This window comes from Oncorhynchus gorbuscha, linkage group LG24 (genome assembly GCF_021184085.1).
Source record: "Oncorhynchus gorbuscha isolate QuinsamMale2020 ecotype Even-year linkage group LG24, OgorEven_v1.0, whole genome shotgun sequence".
Taxonomy (NCBI): Eukaryota; Metazoa; Chordata; class Actinopteri; order Salmoniformes; family Salmonidae; genus Oncorhynchus; species Oncorhynchus gorbuscha.
Genome location: NC_060196.1, coordinates 34,718,238 through 34,738,119, shown reverse-complemented (window position 1 = coordinate 34,738,119; position 19,882 = coordinate 34,718,238). Strand labels below are relative to the sequence as shown.

The 19,882-nt window shown below is 42.5% G+C and overlaps 1 protein-coding gene across 3 annotated transcripts in view; it reads right to left on the bottom strand.

Moving 5' to 3' along the window:
* LOC124012746 (death-associated protein kinase 2-like) overlaps positions 1-18,511 on the bottom strand; it is a 39,675-nt gene extending 21,164 nt beyond the window's left edge. The window contains exon 1 of one of the 3 annotated variants that reach the window (XR_006834764.1): positions 2,054-2,284. The gene's annotated coding sequence lies outside the window, so the exon portion shown is untranslated. Of the gene's footprint in view, positions 1-2,053; positions 2,285-18,244 lie in introns of those variants that run through there. The other 2 variants (XM_046326677.1, XM_046326676.1) reach the window with 2 other exon arrangements.
* Between the last annotated feature and the right edge of the window lie 1,371 nt (positions 18,512-19,882).

Below are 19,882 nucleotides of genomic sequence, written 5' to 3'. Positions count from 1 at the left end.
AGGGAGGGAGGCGGAAAGAGACAGGGAAAGAAAGAGATTAAAGAGAGTGAGAGAAAGGGAGTGAGGACAAGAGGGGTCAACTTCAACAGTCTGCAATCATATAGAGGTTATGTACGTGCGCCGAATACAAGAGGGGTCAAATTCAACAGTCTGCAATCATATAGAGGTTATGTACGTGCGCCGAATACAACTGGTGTAAAGTTAAATGTGTCTATTTGTGACAGCATGTGAGTGTTTGTGTGTCTTCCTGTATATATACTAACTACAGAACACAATAATATCTTTCACTCTCAGACTCTGTCTGACAGTTTTTATGTGCATGCCCCCTCCCCTGCTAAAAATCATTCTCAAGAAGACATTCCCGAGACTCCCCTCATGATCCACCCCCAGCTTCCCACCCCAATACCATGAAGTCAACAACATGACAATATCCTGAGAACAACAGCGTTGATTCAAGAACCAGCTCCCCCACAACTCCAAAACCACCCCTTCCCCAAATAACACTACAGTGGAACAATGGCCCTTGTCTATGAACGGTGCACTATGTAATCATGTCAAGAGGTCTGATAAGCAGCTAAAAGTGAGGCCTCACTCCTAAATGTGGGCCAAAATAGACAGACAGACCCTGGCTTTACTGTCTTATCTAGGGCACTCTAATCTGAAGAGTAAGTGTGAAGAAGCGGTTGTTTATGGGTGCCACCAGCAAACTGGTGTCTTTGTGTATGCAAAATGTGTGTGTGCGCGTGCGTGCGTGTCTGGCTGACTAGGTGCCCCATAAAACAAAAAATGCCTTGTTATCATACATCTATCCTCACAAGAGATGAGTCAGAGATAGACAGTACAGTTCAGTTCTGAAGAAAATATGCCATCATCATGGAGTGTAGAGAGACTGATCTGTTCTGAGATAACTACTGCTCAACCCACTTGACTTCAGTGTGGGCACAAGCCATGGACCAGTACCACGTAAACAGAGTGTATTCTATTCTGCCAAGAGCAGGGATCAAATTTGCAACCTTCTGTACAACAACACACGCCACTCAAAACCCACTGTATTAACCAACTGAGCAAAGAGACTAGTCTGGCACTCCATGAGCGACAATTGACGTTCAGCATATCACCAATGTACTCCAGCTAACATGCTATGGGGCAGGAGTGTTTCACATTCGATTCACGTTTAGATTGTGCATTTGGTTGTTTCGGCTGCCAGAGCCAATTCACCTCTAAACAGAACATGTAAGGTCCTTGGACTATAAAGAGTAACATTAGGCTCATTTAATCCATTATTGGGCTACTGCAGACCCTGGCCACACTGGTGTGTCTAAGGGAATGTGATCTGTTCATTTTTCAACATTATGTTGAGTTTGGCCTTCCCCTGTGCGTGTTTGTGTGTAACTATAAAGTCATTTACCAGCTAGTCATAGGATAGCACTTGTAGAAAATACTAAATTGATCACCACATAAAGCAAAAGATTTAGAGAAGATTATGATCATGTGGACACCTCAATAATAATATATGAAAGCTGAATCGTTGGAGTCAATGGAGAGAAAGAGAAGTGAGGGTGCCTAAACGTTATGCAAAAAAAATATAATCAGAAACTCGGATGAACCAGTTATGAAAAACAATCCCATAATTTACTCCAGAATAAATGGTGTGTAACGTGCCCAACTTTCTCATTTTAAAAATGACAAACTTCAAATTCTGACAATCCATTACAACCATCAGACTATAGCAGAACACAACCCGAAAATAAATGTTCTATTCCAAGGGTATTGCAGTTTTTCATCAAATTGAACTAGCCGGGAACGATCGAGAGATTGCAGCAGTCGTGCGCAATGGCCTTTGAGAGAAAAGCAGGTGATGAGAGTGGCACATCGTTTATTATCATGAGGTTATAATTTATTGGGTCGCCTGGGTGGTTTACATACACATACACACACATATGTGTGTGTATGTGTGTGTGTGTATATATATATATATATATATATATATATATATAAGCATAAATCAGCGAAAACAAAATGCGTCGAAAAGATCGTCAGGAGAAACACTCACCCAACTGAATGCCTGACCAGGCTCTTTTGCAAACTGAAACAAATAAGTGTTTGTTCTTCTAATGCGTTGCAATGAATTTTTCCCGATGACAACAAGTCAACAAGTAGTAGGACAACTAGTCAAGGACGTAGCAAACTCCCCTGTCCATGTGTAGATAAGCCTACAGTCAGAATTATTTACAGTTAACCGTGGAATGCGGAAAAGTTCATTTTATTTCTGCCCCTCCTTCGGTTTATACGTAACTTTGTTGGGAGTGCTTGCTTGCCTAGATGCACACCCGCTATGACTAGGTTGTCACTAGTTACCACAGTCACAAAGCCACATTGGCTATCATAACAATTAATGAAAACAAAAAAATAGCTTTTTGATCTTAATTTAAGGTTAGGTTTTGTTATAAGTTAGCAGTGGGGGTAGGTTTTAAATCATTTTTTTAAGAAGATACATTTTAGAAATAGGCGGGGTTTGGCCATAATTATGAATTTGTAGCTGTGGTCTCCAATGATAACGCCACTACGGAGTTCATCATTGTAGTCATGACTTGCTCAAGGAAACAACGCAGGCGCGCGCGCACACACACATATCATATACAAAATATATGGATTTTAAACTCGCACAATGAATATGTTATGATAACTACTGGAATGTGGTACTTGTACAATACAGACAACGCATTCCTATTCTATTAACAAACTAATCCGAGTCTGAAGTTTAGTTGTAAATTGTAACAGAGGGAGATATCACGAACAATATCCCTAAGAATCATCAGAAGTACATCAGCTAGACAAAAATGAACAATGTTCAACGCTATGCAGCAGTGTTGTAGTACCCGAGACCGGTCTCGGTCTTTTATAGACATGATTGCGCAGTGGCGAACCTATCGGACATAGGTCTTAAGTGTGTGACGGGTTCGTGATTCTGAAAGGACAGCAACGGTAATACCAGCGCACTCGTGTAGGAGAGTGCACTTTTTGGGCCAATAGTGTAGTGGAAGCTATGCAGGTATATACCGTATACACACTTTTCTTCCAGTGGGCATTGCGTATACTCACTTTTTAATCCCCACGGATGCTTATTAAAGTAGTGTAGTGGAGGTATACGATTATGTAGTACAATAGTGAAATCATACACAAAGTAGCCTACACAATCGCAAAATCACGTGAAATGTGTTCGCTTGCGCGCCGCACACAGCCTAGTTTCAGCAGAATACAATATGTAGTCAGCAAACGCGCGCAGCTCGACTGGTTTTGGCATGGAGCCGGTAGGTAGGACATTTCAATGTATGATATCTACCAGTAAATTCTAACTAAGGCAACAATGAGTATGTAAACCAGGTACTGAAAAAGTTTGGTCCGAAGTCTTGGTTAGTTGGCTATTTGTGATGTGCAATTCAGTCATCATGATCTGTTTGCATCAGGGGCATACTGTCGGCATGAGTGGACCTTCGATGACACAGGCATACCCACTGGGGAGCCAGGCCCTGCCAGGCCCACCCAATCAGATTGAGGAAAAACAAAAAAAAATCTACATTATTATTACAAAAAACACAGTTCCACTCACCAGCTGATGATAATTTGAAACAACCTTTCCTTCAGCCAATTGTCATGCAGGTGAATGAGGACCCAAAAGCGACTTGGCGAAAACAGAGTATTTAATCCAGAATAAACTTTACAAAACAAAAAGCATAATACTACACGTAAAGACGAGAACAGACTGGAGACTTGATCGAGAACTGCAGGTTGCCTCGGGAAGGCACTTGAACCTAGCAGACTCAGACACCTGCTCACCACGCAGCATCTGAGGGAAACACGACACGACAGGGCAAAACATAGACACAGCACGGTGAATTATAGATGAGGATCCGACAGGGCAGGTACGGGAAACAAGGAGAGAAATAGGGACTCTAATCAGGGAAAAGGATCGGGAACAGGTGTGGGAAGACTAAATGATGATTAGGGGAATAGGAACAGCTGGGAGCAGGAACAGAACGATAGAGAGAAGAGAGAGCGAGAGAGTGAGAGAGGGAGGGGGAGAGAGAGGGATAGAAAGAGGGAAAGAACCTAATAAGACCAGCAGAGGGAAACAAATAGAATGGGAAGCACAGGGACAAGACATGATAATTAATGACAAAACATGACAGTACCCCCCCACTCACCGAGCGCCTCCTGGCGCACTCGAGGAGGAATCCTGGCGGCAACGGAGGAAATCATCAATGAGTGAACGGTCCAGCACGTCCCGAGACGGAACCCAACTCCTCTCCTCAGGACCGTAACCCTCCCAATCCACTAAGTATTGGTGACCCCGTCCCCGAGAACGCATGTCCATGATCTTATGTACCTTGTAAATAGGTGCGCTCTCGACAAGGACGGGAGGGGGAGGGAAGACGAACGGGGTGCGAAGAAAGGGCTTAACACAGGAGACATGGAAGACAGGATGGACGCGACGAAGATGTCGCGGAAGAAGCAGTCGCACAGCCACAGGATTGACGACCTGGGAGACACGGAACGGACCAATGAACCGCGGAGTCAACTTACGAGAAGCTGTCGTAAGAGGAAGGTTGCGAGTGGAAAGCCACACTCTCTGGCCGCAACAATACCTTGGACTCTTAATCCTGTGTTTATTGGCGGCTCTCACAGTCTTCCCCGCAGACAAAGGCAGACCGGTAATGAAGTCTAGGGCGATGTGAGACCATGGTCGAGAAGGAATGGGGAGCGGTCTGAGACGACCGGCAGGAGGAGAGTTACCCGACTTAGTCTGCGCGCAGTCCGAACAAGCAGCCACGAAACGGCGCGTGTCACGCTCCTGAGTCGGCCACCAAAAGCGCTGGCGAATAGACGCAAGAGTGCCTCGAACACCGGGATGACCAGCTAACTTGGCAGAGTGAGCCCACTGAAGAACAGCCAGACGAGTGGAAACAGGAACGAAAAGGAGGTTACTAGGACAAGCGCGCGGCGACGCAGTGTGCGTGAGTGCTTGCTTAACCTGTCTTTCAATTCCCAGACTGTCAACCCGACAACACGCCCATAAGGAAGAATCCCCTCGGGATCAGTAGAAGCCACAGAAGAACTAAACAGACGGGATAAAGCATCAGGCTTGGTGTTCTTGCTACCCGGACGGTAAGAAATCACAAACTCGAAACGAGCGAAAAACAACGCCCAACGAGCTTGACGGGCATTAAGTCGTTTGGCAGAACGGATGTACTCAAGGTTCTTATGGTCTGTCCAAACGACAAAAGGAACGGTCGCCCCCTCCAACCACTGTCGCCATTCGCCTAGGGCTAAGCGGATGGCGAGCAGTTCACGGTTACCCACATCATAGTTGCGCTCAGATGGCGACAGGCGATGAGAAAAATAAGCGCAAGGATGAACCTTATCGTCAGACTGGAAGCGCTGGGATAGAATGGCTCCCACGCCTACCTCTGAAGCGTCAACCTCGACAATGAATTGTCTAGTGACGTCAGGAGTAACGAGGATAGGAGCGGACGTAAAACGTTCTTTTAGAAGATCAAAAGCTCCCTGGGCGGAACCGGACCACTTAAAACACGTCTTGACAGAAGTAAGAGCTGTGAGAGGGGCAGCAACTTGACCGAAATTACGAATGAAACGCCGATAGAAATTAGCAAAACCTAAAAAGCGCTGCAACTCGACACGTGACCTTGGAACGGGCCAATCACTGACAGCTTGGACCTTAGCGGAATCCATCTGAATGCCTTCAGCGGAAATAACGGAACCGAGAAAAGTAACGGAGGAGACATGAAAAGAGCACTTCTCAGCCTTTACGTAGAGACAATTCTCTAAAAGGCGCTGTAGAACACGTCGAACGTGCTGAACATGAATCTCGAGTGACGGTGAAAAAATCAGGATATCGTCAAGATAGACAAAAACAAAGATGTTCAGCATGTCTCTCAGAACATCATTAACTAATGCCTGAAAAACAGCTGGCGCATTGGCGAGACCAAACGGCAGAACCCGGTACTCAAAATGCCCTAACGGAGTGTTAAACGCCGTTTTCCACTCGTCCCCCTCTCTGATGCGCACGAGATGGTAAGCGTTACGAAGGTCCAACTTAGTAAAGCACCTGGCTCCCTGCAGAATCTCGAAGGCTGATGACATAAGGGGAAGCGGATAACGATTCTTAACCGTTATGTCATTCAGCCCTCGATAATCCACGCAGGGGCGCAGAGTACCGTCCTTCTTCTTAACAAAAAGAACCCCGCCCCGGCCGGAGAGGAAGAAGGCACTATGGTACCGGCGTCAAGAGACACAGATAAATAATCCTCGAGAGCCTTACGTTCGGGAGCCGACAGAGAGTATAGTCTACCCCGAGGAGGAGTGGTCCCCGGAAGGAGATCAATACTACAATCATACGACCGGTGAGGAGGAAGGGAGTTGGCTCGGGACCGACTGAAGACCGTGCGCAGATCATGATATTCCTCCGGCACTCCTGTCAAATCGCCAGGTTCCTCCTGAGAAGTGGGGACAGAAGAAATGGGAGGGATGGCAGACATTAAGCACTTCACATGACAAGATACGTTCCAGGATAGGATAGAATTACAAGACCAATTAATAGAAGGATTATGACATACTAGCCAGGGATGACCCAAAACAACAGGTGTGAAAGGTGAACGAAAAATCAAAAAAGAAATAGTCTCACTGTGGTTACCAGATACTGTGAGAGTTAAAGGTAGTGTCTCAAATCTGATACTGGGAAGATGACTACCATCTAAGGCAAACATGGGCGTAGGCTTGTCTAACTGTCTGAAAGGAATGTTATGTTTCCGAACCCATGCTTCGTCCATGAAACAACCCTCAGCCCCAGAGTCAATCAAGGCACTGCATGTAGCACCCGAACCGGTCCAGCGTAGATGGACCGACATAGTAGTACAAGATCTAGATGAAGAGACCTGAGTAGTAGCGCTCACCAGTAGCCCTCCGCTTACTGATGGGCTCTGGCCTCTTACTGGACATGAATTAACAAAATGTCCATCAAATCCGCAATAGAGGCACAGGCGGTTGGTGATCCTCCGTTCCCTCTCCTTAGTCGAGATGCGAATCCCTCCCAGCTGCATGGGCTCAGTCTCAGAGCCAGAGGAGGGAGATGGTTGCGATGCGGAGCAGGGAAACACCGTTGATGCGAGCTCTCTTCCACGAGCCTGGTGACGAAGATCTACCCGTCGTTCTATGCGGATGGCGAGAGCAATCAAAGAGTCCACACTGGAAGGAACCTCCCGAGAGAGAATCTCATCTTTGACCACTGTGTGGAGTCCCTCCAGAAAACGAGCGAGCAGCGCCGGCTCGTTCCAGTCACTAGAGGCAGCAAGAGTACGAAACTCTATAGAGTAATCCGTTATGGATCGATCACCTTGGCATAGGGAAGCCAGGACCCTAGAAGCCTCCCCACCAAAAACTGAACGGTCAAAAACCCGAATCATCTCCTCTTTAAAGTTCTGGTAATTGTTAGAACAATCAGCCCTTGCCTCCCAGATAGCTGTGCCCCACTCTCGGGCCCGGCCACCAGTAAGGAGTGAAATGACGTAAGCAACCCGAGCTCTCTCTCTAGAGTATGTGTTGGGTTGGAGAGAGAACACAATCTCACACTGGGTGAGAAAGGAGCGGCACTCAGTGGGCTGCCCGGAGTAGCAAGGTGGGTTATTAACCCTAGGTTCTGGAGGCTCGGCAGGCCATGAAGTAACAGGTGGCACGAGACGAAGACTCTGGAACTGTCCAGAGAGGTCGGAAACCTGAGCGGCCAGGCTCTCCACGGCATGGCGAGCAGCAGACAATTCCTGCTCGTGTCTGCCGAGCATGGCTCCTTGGATCTCGACGGCAGTGTTACGAGCGTCTGTAGTCGCTGGGTCCATTCCTCGGTCGGATCCTTCTGTCATGCAGGTGAATGAGGACCCAAAAGCGACTTGGCGAAAACAGAGTATTTAATCCAGAATAAACTTTACAAAACAAAAAGCATAATACTACACGTAAAGACGAGAACAGACTGGAGACTTGATCGAGAACTGCAGGTTGCCTCGGGAAGGCACTTGAACCTAGCAGACTCAGACACCTGCTCACCACGCAGCATCTGAGGGAAACACGACACGACAGGGCAAAACATAGACACAGCACGGTGAATTATAGATGAGGATCCGACAGGGCAGGTACGGGAAACAAGGAGAGAAATAGGGACTCTAATCAGGGAAAAGGATCGGGAACAGGTGTGGGAAGACTAAATGATGATTAGGGGAATAGGAACAGCTGGGAGCAGGAACGGAACGATAGAGAGAAGAGAGAGCGAGAGAGTGAGAGAGGGAGGGGGAGAGAGAGGGATAGAAAGAGGGAAAGAACCTAATAAGACCAGCAGAGGGAAACAAATAGAATGGGAAGCACAGGGACAAGACATGATAATTAATGACAAAACATGACACCAATGGCCAAAAGCACACTCTTTGGCCTCATGGGTGGAATGTTATTCATATTTTTTATCATAAATAATAAAGTTTTTTTTTCTGACATCTGGTGTTTCTATGTCAAACAGTTTTGTTATATCTCAGTCTTCTGCGATATATATTAAAATTGGGATGCAAAAAATAACTAGTTGACATGGTACAGGTGTCTTTTTTTAAGCCCATAACCATGTGCAAGGTGTATACTTTTGTTTCAAAGTAGATTTGTTAAAGACTACCTATAATTCCACTGTGTGACCCTGATCTAGCCCACTGCAGTAAAAGGTTAACTTCTTGTTGAAAGTTATTCTTGAAAAGGGAGAAGCTAACAAATTAGCAACAACATCCTCTTCGATAACACCTGCTGCAGCTGCTGCAAACTAGTTTACAACAAAAGATAGCTAGCTAGACTGAGGGAAAACTACGGCTTGCTATTGTGAAATTACCTGTTTTAAAAAGAGAAAGAGTTTTGTAAAAATGGTCCCACCCATTACAAGTCAAAATGTGATTGGTTGATTCCACTGTCACTCTAAAATGCTGCCCTAATACAGTGGAATGGCAGATTCCTTCTTCATGGCTTCTGATAGCCTAGCCAATGGCTGATTTAGCTAGCCCCAGAGGCAACCAAAGAAAAACCCTGATTGGATATTTTTTTATATTCAGTGTTAACCCTTTCCTTTCCAACAAAAACTGAAGAGATTAAATCAGAACATCATTGAAAATAACAATATAATGATAATTATTATTGTTATTATTATTATTTTATCCATCTTTAGCCCTTCTCTGAAGACGTAGAAGGCCCTCATTGTTCTCCACTGTGTTTGGGTTAGTAATCATTTGTAGAGTGGCTCTATTTGTCCTCAGCATGCATTTTTTCACCATTCTGAATGTCAGAAAAATCCATATGTTTATCTGAAATATGAACACAGAAATACTGGACATTTTGAACTTTTGTTATGGTGGCAATTTGACACAGGAGGTACAGTGGGGCAAAAAAGTATTTAGTCAGCCACCAATTGTGCAAGTTCTCCCACTTAAAAAGATGAGAGAGACCTGTAATTTTCATCATAGGTACACTTCAACTATGACAGACAAAATGAGAAACAAAATCCAGAAAATCACATTGTAGGATTTTTAATTAATTTATTTGCAAATTATGGTGGAAAATAAGTATTTGGTTACCTACAAACAAGCAAGATTTCTGGCTCTCACAGTCCTGTAACTTCTTCTTTAAGAGGCTCCTCTGTCCTCCACTCGTTACCTGTATTAAAGACACCTGTTTGAACTTGTTATCAGTATAAAAGACACTTGTCCACAACCTCAAACAGTCACACTCCAAACTCCACTATGGCCAAGACCAAAGATCTGTCAAAGGACACCAGAAACAAAATTGTAGACCTGCACCAGGCTGGGGAGACTGAATCTGCAATAGGTAAGCAGCTTGGTTTGAAGAAATCAACTGTGGGAGCAATTATTAGGAAATGGAAGACGTACAAGACCACTGATAATCTCCCTCGATCTGGGGCTCCACGCAGAATCTCACCCCGTGGGGTCAAAATGATTACAAGATCGGTGAGCAAAAATCCCAGAACCACACGGGGGGACCTAGAGAATGACCTGCAGAGAGCTGGGACCAAAGTAACAAAGCCTACCATCAGTAACACACTACGTCGCCAGGGACTCAAATCCTGCAGTGCCAGACGTGTCCCCCTGCTTAAGCCAGTACATGTCCAGGCCCGTCTGAAGTTTGCTAGAGAGCATTTGGATGATCCAGAATAAGATTGGGAGAATGTCATATGGTCAGATGAAACCAAAATATAACTTTTTGGTAAAAACTCAACTCGTCGTGTTTGGAGGAGAAAGAATGCTGGGTTGCATCCAAGGAACACCATACCTACTGTGAAGCATGGGGGTGGAAACATCATGCTTTGGGGCTGTTTTTCTGCAAAGGGACCAGGACAACTGATCCGTGTAAAGCAAAAAATGAATGGGGCCATGTATCGTGAGATTTTGAGTGAAAACCTCCTTCCATCAGCAAGAGCATTGAAGATGAAATGTGGCTGGGGCTTTCAGCATGACAATGATCCCAAACACACCGCCCGGGCAACGAAGGAGTGGCTTCGTAAGGAGCATTTCAAGGTCCTGGAGTGGCCTAGCCAGTCTCCAGATCTCAAATCTTTGGAGGGAGTTGAAAGTCCGTGTTGCCCAGCAACAGCCCCAAAACATCACTGCTCTAGAGGAGATCTGCATGCAGGAATGTGCAAAAATAACAGCAACAGTGTGGGAAAACCTTGTGAAGACTTACAGAAAACGTTTGACGTCTGTCATTGCCAACAAAGCGTATATAACAAAGTATTGAGATAAACTTTTGTTATGACCAAATACTAATTTTCCACCATAATTTGCAAAGTATTTAATAAAAAATCGTTTAAAAAAAAATCAAATTTTGTCTGTCATAGTTGAAGTGTACCTATGATGAAAATTACAGGCCTCTCTCATCTTTTAAGTGGGAGAACTTGCACAATTGGTGGCTGACTAAATACTTTTTTGCCCCACTGTATATCATTTTGGAAATGTCAGGTGTGTTTGCACATGATGTTATCTTTAGATGCACTCACACCAGCAAAGGACACAGATCATTACATAATCAACATTTGTGAGCTTTAAGTCAAAACTATTCATAAATCATCGTCATGTTCAGCATTGTGCTTGTCTGACAAGGCTAGAATGAAGTACCCATACTGCCATACACAAAGTCAGACATGGTTTCAAGTAGAATTTAATATCTTTCAAATGTTTGAGCCTTCTTGAAGTGCCAGATGGGCGGGGTTTGCATTTTTGTGACTATTCTATTGGTCCCAATGTGCCAAGCAAGCTAAACAGTTTCTCAACAAAAGCTCAACAATTTCTCCTTGGGTTGCAGAGCATTTCCAGACCACTAAGGATTACATAGTACACTGATTACAGGAACTACTGAGACAATGATATACATGGTGAGATCATATCCTTGGCCATGTCGTAAACTTTACAATCTTCTTATAGAGTAAAGACATCTTTCCGTAACGTTTGTGGTTGGAGTTTAAGCCTGTGATCAGTTTTTTCTATTGCATTGGTGAAAATATGGATAACTAATTTAACAATATCAACATCGACAATCATTATCTATGAACATCACAGGCCAGGGGACTATTTGGCGTTGTTCACTAAGATGACCTAGCAGACAGTTTAACACCACAGTAGTATCTAATTGGGTTGGCAAGTACAGTCAAAAGTTTGGACACACCTACTCATTCTTGGGTTTTTCTTTATTTTTACTATTTTCTACATTGCAGTATAATAGTGAAGAATCACACCTCCTCCTCCATGCTTCATGGTGAGAACCACACATGCGGAGGTCATCCGTTCACCTACTCTGCATCTCACAAAGACACGGCAGTTGGAACCAAAAATATCAAATTTGGACTCATCCGACCAAAGGACAGATTTCCACCCGTCTAATGTCCATTGCTTGTGCTTCTTGGACCAAGCAAGTATCTTCTTCTCATTGGTGTCCTTTAGTAGTGGTTTCTTTGTAGCAATTCAACCATGAAGGCTTGATTCACACAGTCTCCTTTGAACAGGTGATGTTAAGATGTGTTGTTACTTGAACTCTGTGAAACATTTATTTGGGCTGCAATCTGAGGTGCAGTTAATTCTAATGAATTTATCCTCTGCAGCAGAGGTAACTCTGAGTCTTTCCTGTTGCGGTCCTCATGAGAGACAGTTTCATCATAGCGCTTGATGGTTTTTGCGACTGCACTTGAAGAAACGTTCAAGGTTCTTGACATTTTCTGAATTGACTGACCTTCATGACTTAAAGTAATGATGGACTATCGTTTTGTTGAGTGGCAGATGGCTTAAGTGACTACCCATTCCGCATGCGGGAGCGTAATCATCGCCTGACACTAATTAGCATAATGCCATGGACATAAATATTCCTAGAAAATATTCCTATTCATGAAAATCACAAATGAAATATAGTGAGACACAGCTTAGCCTTTAGTTAATCACCCTGTCATCTCAGATTTTCAAAATATGCTTTACAGCCAAAGCTAGACAAGCATTTGTGTAAGTTTATTGATAGCCTAGTATAGCATTTTGTCCAGCTAGCAGCAGGTAACTTGGTCACGGAATTCAGAAAAGCAATCAAATTAAATCGTTTACCTTTGATGAGCTTCGGATATTTTCACTCACGAGACTCCCAGGTAGATAGCAAATGTTCCTTTTTTTCCCAAAATATTATTTTTGTAGGCGAAATAGCTCCGTTTGTTCTTCACGTTTGGCTGAGAAATCGCCTGGAAATTGCAGTCACAAAAACTCAGAAAAATATTCCAAATTAGCTCCATAATAATCGACAGAAACATGGCAAACGTTGTTTGTAATCAATCCTCAAGGTGTTTTTCAAATATCTATTCGATAATATATCCGTCGGGACAATTCATTTTTCAGTAGGACCGATTGGAATAATGGCTACCTCTGTATTTTACGCGAGAGTCACTATGGGAGCCATCAGGTGACCACTTGCGCATTGTCGCCGCTTACGGGTATTCTTCAACATGAATGCGTAAAACTACGTCACAATGCTGTAGACACCTTCGGGAATACGGAGAAAGAGTAATCTGATGATAGCCCATTCACTGCTCAATAGGGACGTATTGGAACGCAGCGCTTTCAAAACATGAGGCACTTCCGGATTGGATTTTTCTCAGGCTTTCGCCTGCAACATCAGTTCTGTTACACTCACAGACAATATTTTTACAGTTTTGGAAACTTTAAAGTGTTTTCCATCCTAAGCTGTCAATTATATGCATATTCTAGCATCTTGTCCTGACAAAATATCCTGTTTACTACGGGAACGTTATTTTTCCAAAAATGAAAATACTGCCCCCTAGTCACAAAAGGTTTAATGGTTAGAGCGTTGGGCCAGTAACCGAAAGGTTGCTAGATCGAATCCTTGAGCTGACAAGATAAAAATCTGTCATTCTGCCCCTGAACAAGGCAGCTAACCCACCATTGGAAATAATAATTTGTTCTTAAATTACTTGCCTAGTTAAATACAATTGTTTTAATCTTTGCTTATTTGTACTGTTCTTGCCATAATATGGACTTGGTCTTTTACCAAAAAGGCTTATCTTCTGAATACCACCCATACCTTGTCACCACACAACTGATTGGCTCAAACGCATTAACCTCTTCAGTCTACCCTCTACTTTTTCGAACATTCTGTTAAAAATCACGCAACATTTCAGCGCCCTGCTACTCATGCCAGGAATATAGTATATGCATATGATTAGTATGTGTGGATAGAAAACACTCAGATGTTTATAAAACGGGTTAAATCACGGCTGTGACTTTTACAGAACGTGCGTTTCATTGAAAAGTGCAGGAAAATCTGATCACTGAAAGTGGAAAAATATATCCATCCGCCGCTTCAACCCATTGTTATGGGCGAAAGACATTAAATATGGCTGAGGTTGCAGTACCTACAGCTTCCACACGATGTCAACAGTCTTGTCATTTGCCTAGGATTTGTTTCTTGGTCAAACGAACAAGAGACAGCCCATTTCTTCCGGTCTCCGACCGGATATTTTGGTTGAGAAATACACGGACAGTATTTCAAGACGGACCCCTATAGAAAACACTTTGTCTCGAAAAAAACCCTTGAATGAGTAGGTGTTTCAAACTTTTGACATACTGTATGAGGTGATGACTAATTGAGCCCAGCTGTCAGCTATGCCTCAACTTCACTACATTGGTGTCAGAAGTGGGACCTGTTATGATATGAGACATTATATATGCCAAGAAAAAAAGTTAATCCCGTTACTTTCAAACCTTACATTTTTGATAATCAAACATAATTGAATATGTGAAGATGAAAGGGGTAATCTGTAAGTAATCAACACGCCACTGTTTATTAAACAGTTAAGGGTTGGGGTTGGAGAAATATTACCACTCTCAAATTCATAGACAGAGTTATGAATATAAGGTCTGACCATCTATGACATAAACTTTGAATTTCTGGTTCTCATGAGGCATTTATAAGTTATATTATTCAATAATCAATGGGTATAGGTCTATATAAATAATTTAAAAGTAAAACAAGAAATGGATGTATCAATCGCAGATTTTCCGTTTAATTTAGCCATACACCAGTAGCCTACAGTACTGTATATCCATATTTCAATGTAGATAAAGGTTACAACTGAGCCATAGTCAGAGCCACTACACAGTGCATTGGTCAGTGTGATGTCATGTGAGTCAAGCCCCCTGGGAGCAGTGCAGAGAACTGTATGTTCAAATCAACAGCCTGGTCTCATAGACTAGACGTAACATAGTAAATGTAAATCTGGGACAATCAAATTAGTGTGATTTGTAATGTTTGGTATGGTTACAGAAGGCAAAAGGTTAGTTAAGGCAAAAACAAAAGGTATAACATGAACATCTAGCAACCCAAAGGTTGCGTGTTCGAATCTCATCACGGACAACTTTAGCTAATTAGCAACTTTTCAACTACTTACTACTTTTTTGCTACTATGCAACTACTTATTATGTTAGCTAACCCTAACCCTTTCAGCTAACCATTCCCATTGCCATAACCCTAACCTTACCCCTTTAACCTGTTGAGTGTAGGGGGCAGTATTTTGATGTTTGGATGAAAAACGTACCCAAATGAAACTACCTATTTCTCAGGCCCAGAATCTAGAATATGCATATCAGGTTAGGATAGAAAATACTCTAAAGTTTCCAAACCTGTCAAAATATTGTCTGTGAGTATAACAGAACTGATATTGCAGGCGAAAACCTGAGGAAAATCCAACCCGGAAGTGCTGTTTTTCCTGAAAGTTCTCTGTTCCATTGCCTGCCTTCGCTTCATTTAAAAGGATATCAACCAGATTCCTTTCCCTATGGCTTCCCCATGGTGTGACAGTCTTTAGACATCGTTTCAGGCTTTTATTTTGAGCGAGAAAGATTACATTGCATCATTGTATGGCTGGGTGCCAGCAGCGTTTTGCATGCACAACAGCTTGGATCAGACATTTTCTCCCTCTTTCCGATTGAAGAAGCTACAGTCCCGGTTGAAATATTAAGAATTATACAGTGGGGCAAAAAAGTATTTAGTCAGCCACCAATTGTGCAAGTTCTCCCACTTAAAAAGATGAGAGAGACCTGTAATTTTCATCATAGGTACATTTCAACTATGACAGACAAAATGAGAGAAAAAAATCCCGAAAATTACATTGTAGGATTTTTAATTAATTTATTTGCAAATTATGGTGGAAAATAAGTATTTGGTCACCTACAAACAAGCAAGATTTCTGGCTCTCACAGACCTGTAACTTCTTCTTTAAGAGGCTCCTCTGTCCTCCACTCGTTACCTGTATTAATGGCACCTGTTTGAACTTGTTATCAGTATAAAAGACACCTGTCCACAACCTCAAACAGTCACACTCCAAACTCCACTATGGCCAAGACCAAAGATCTGTCAAAGGACATCAGAAACAAAATTGTAGATCTGCACCAGGCTGGGGAGACTGAATCTGCAATAGGTAAGCAGCTTGGTTTGAAGAAATCAACTGTGGGAGCAATTATTAGGAAATGGAAGACATACAAGACCACTGATAATCTCCCTCGATCTGGGGCTCCACGCAAGATCTCACACCGTGAGGTCAAAATGATCACAAGAACGGTGAGCAAAAATCCCAGAACCACACGGGGGGACGTAGTGAATGGCCTGCAGAGAGCTGGGACCAAAGTAACAAAGCTTACCATCAGTAACACACTACGCCGCCAGGGACTCAAATCCTGCAGTGCCAGACATGTCCCCCTGCTTAAGCCAGTACATGTCCAGGCCCGTCTGAAGTTTGCTAGAGAGCATTTGGATAATCCAGAAGAAGATTGGGAGAATGTCATATGTTCAGATGAAACCAAAATATATTTTTTGGGTTAAAACTCAACTCGTCGTGTTTGGAGGACAAAGAATGCTGAGTTGAATCCAAAGAACACCATACCTACTGTTAAGCATGGGGGTGGAAACATCATGCTTTGTGGCTGTTTTTCTGCAAAGGGACCAGGACGACTGATCCGTGTAAAGGAAAGAATGAATGGGGGCCATGTATTGTGAGATTTTGAGTGAAAATCTTTGGAGGGAGTTGAAAGTCCGTGTTGCCCAGCAACAGCCCCAAAACATCACTGCTCTAGAGGAGATATACATGGAGGAATGGGCCAAAATACCAGCAACAGTGTGTGAAAACCTTGTGAAGAGTTACAGAAAACATTTGACCTCTGTCATTGCCAACAAAGGGTATATAACAAAGTATTGAGATAAACTTTTGTTATTAACCAAATACTTATTTTCCACCATAATTTGCAAATAAATTCATTAAAAATCCTATAATGTGATTTTCTGGATTTCTTTTCCTCATTTTGTCCGTCATAGTTGAAGTGTACCTATGATGAAAATTACAGGGCTCTCTCGTCTTTTTAAGTGGGAGAACTTGCACAATTGGTGGCTGACAAAATACTTTTTTGCCCCACTGTATATTGTAAAAACAAACTGAGGATTGATTATAAAAAACATTGACATGTTTCTATGAACTTTACGGATACTATTTGGAATTTTTGTCTGCATGGTCGTGACTGCTCGAGCCTGTGGATTTCTGAACATAACGCGCCAATCACATGGAGGTATTTTGGATATAAAATAATTTATTGTGTAACTGGGAGTCTCGTGAGTGCAAACATCCGAAGATCATCAAAGGTAAGTGATTCATTTTATTGCTTTTCTGACTTTCGTGACCAATCTACTTGGCTGCTAGCTGTTTGTAACGTTTTGTCTACTGAGAGAGATGTCCTTACATAAACGCTTGTATGCTTTCGTCGAAAAAGCTTTTTTGAAATCTGACATGCCAGGTGGATTAACAACAAGCTAAGCTGTGTTTTGCAATATTGCACTTGTGTTTTCATGAAAATTAAATATTTGTAGTAATTTAATTTTAATTTGGCGCTCTGCAATTCAGCGGATGTTGACAAAAAGTATCCCGGTAACGGGATGGGTGCATCAAGAAGTTAACCTAACTCCTAACCTTAACACCTAAACTCTAACCCCTAGCCTAGCGTTAGCATTAGCATTAGCCAAAACAAATAATAATTTGTTACATATCATATGTTTTGCCAATTCTTAACATATTGTATGTTTTGCAAATTCATATCATAAGAATGATAATTTGTAACATATATCAAATTCGTAACACATCATACGAAATGGATGATGGACATCCACAAATTAATACATACCATAACAAACATAATACACCACACTAAATGGAGTATCTCGGATTAATATACAGAATAACATGAAATGTTCTGAGACCAGGTTGCAATCAGAGCTCACGATGCTCTTTGCTCCAGTGCACACAAGCACCCAATTTCCATTAATTCGAATTAGTACCACTACACACAACACAACCAGATTTTCATTAGGGTATCACATAAAAATATCTAGGATAGAGCATTTGATTATACAGTAGCCTATACATTATGAATATAAAAGCCCTCCCGCTCTCTCTCTCTCTCACTCACTCACTCACTCACTCACACACACACACACACACACACACATTGCAGGGAGAGAATAGCATGTCATACAAAACACGACAACCGGTATTTACAACTGTGTGAATTTAATTCTACAATAAACCCACCTGGATAAAAATAAATACCTGCAAAATATTGGTATCCTTTTCTCGGAATGTAGCCTATTATAGGCGTTCAGGCAACGCTGTTTCGTTTGATAGCATTCAGGCAGCGTTGTTTCGTTTGAGTTGCGACATACCACAGCAATGCAACATTGTCTGATACCCCCGCTATCGTTCTGCTTTTCTGTATGAGTAAATAACTATACCGTCGTTTTACGCACCAAAGGCGGCTATGGAAAGAGCTCACCTGTTTTCGAAACTGTCCGCGTGGCTGCGCACGAAGACGTCACGAATCGTGCCAGTCCAACAGAGGTCCGGAATAGAGGCACGAAACGGCTGTCTCAAACAAGACAATCGTTGAAAAAGTGTGAGGTTTGTATATATTATATTGAGTTGCACAGGCATGCTATGCCATTCGAAAAAACGAACCCGACAACCACACTTCCTAGATATGAAGCAACTTGTCAAGTCACCATATGGTCCATTATGTTTCAATGATCCTATGCTGTAACACACAACGATGGTGAGATATTGTCAGCCTGTGTGTGTGTGTGGTGGCACCCAATGGTATGGCTATATACACACTAATTCATTGAAATGAGATCAACGACATTCATGGATTGATGAACATGATAATTAATCATGACGATGATGATATGCAATTGGCCTTTGATCGTTTGTTACAAGATGTCATGTTTTTATTGTGGCACGTGTGCTGTATCATCCCCAAAAATTATTTTAGGATGTGTTTGGTTCTTGCGCCGCTCTGTGGAATTAAAATTGAAATGTTATTTATAAGTAGCCGAATCCTACTGTAGTTCTGCCCTAATCCTTTCTCTTTACCTTTCACATTGGAATAACCACAAGTCTATGGCCTAATACTCCGATAAATACAAATTATTAAAACAAATTGCATGGAATACACCTGATTTAATAAATGTAGCAAATTGTTATTATGATTATTGTTTTTACACAGTAATACACAGTAAGTATACATACACAGATGGAACAGAACAGTTGTGGACATAATATAAGCTCTTGGAAAAAAAACTGCCATGTCACATGACAAGTTGAGACAATGGCAGCTATAGTGTAACTTACTTGGTTATTTGTAGGTGGAAGGAAGTGGAAAGAAATGTCACAGAATGCAGTACAGTAACCGAGACAGAGTGGTGTGTGTGTGTGTGTGTGTGTGTGTGTGTGTGTGTGTGTGTGTGTGTGTGTGTGTGTGTGTGTGTGTGTGTGTGTGTGTGTGTGTGTGTGTGTCTGTGTCTGTCTGTCTGTGTCTGTGCCTGTCTGTGTCTGCAGGTTTGTTTATGTGAAATATGTATTTGTGTGTTTTGAGAGAGAGAGATGGAGAGATGTTTTGAGGTATGGGGAGACAGCGAGAACAGGAGAGATGTTTTGAGGTATGGGGAGACAGCGAGAACAGGAGAGATGAGAAGATACAAATATTATGAAAACGAACGCGACAACAATGCAGCTGTGAGAAAGATAACAGGAAACCAGAGACAATCATCTATGAATGAATGAGGAACTATATTTCTACGCATTACTATGCATTGGATCCCAGCATCTGCCTTGCACAGTGCATTGTGCAGTATTTTCATGAATTCCTGCTAACTTTTCATTATTCAGTGTTGAGAGTGTATTTCGGTGTTA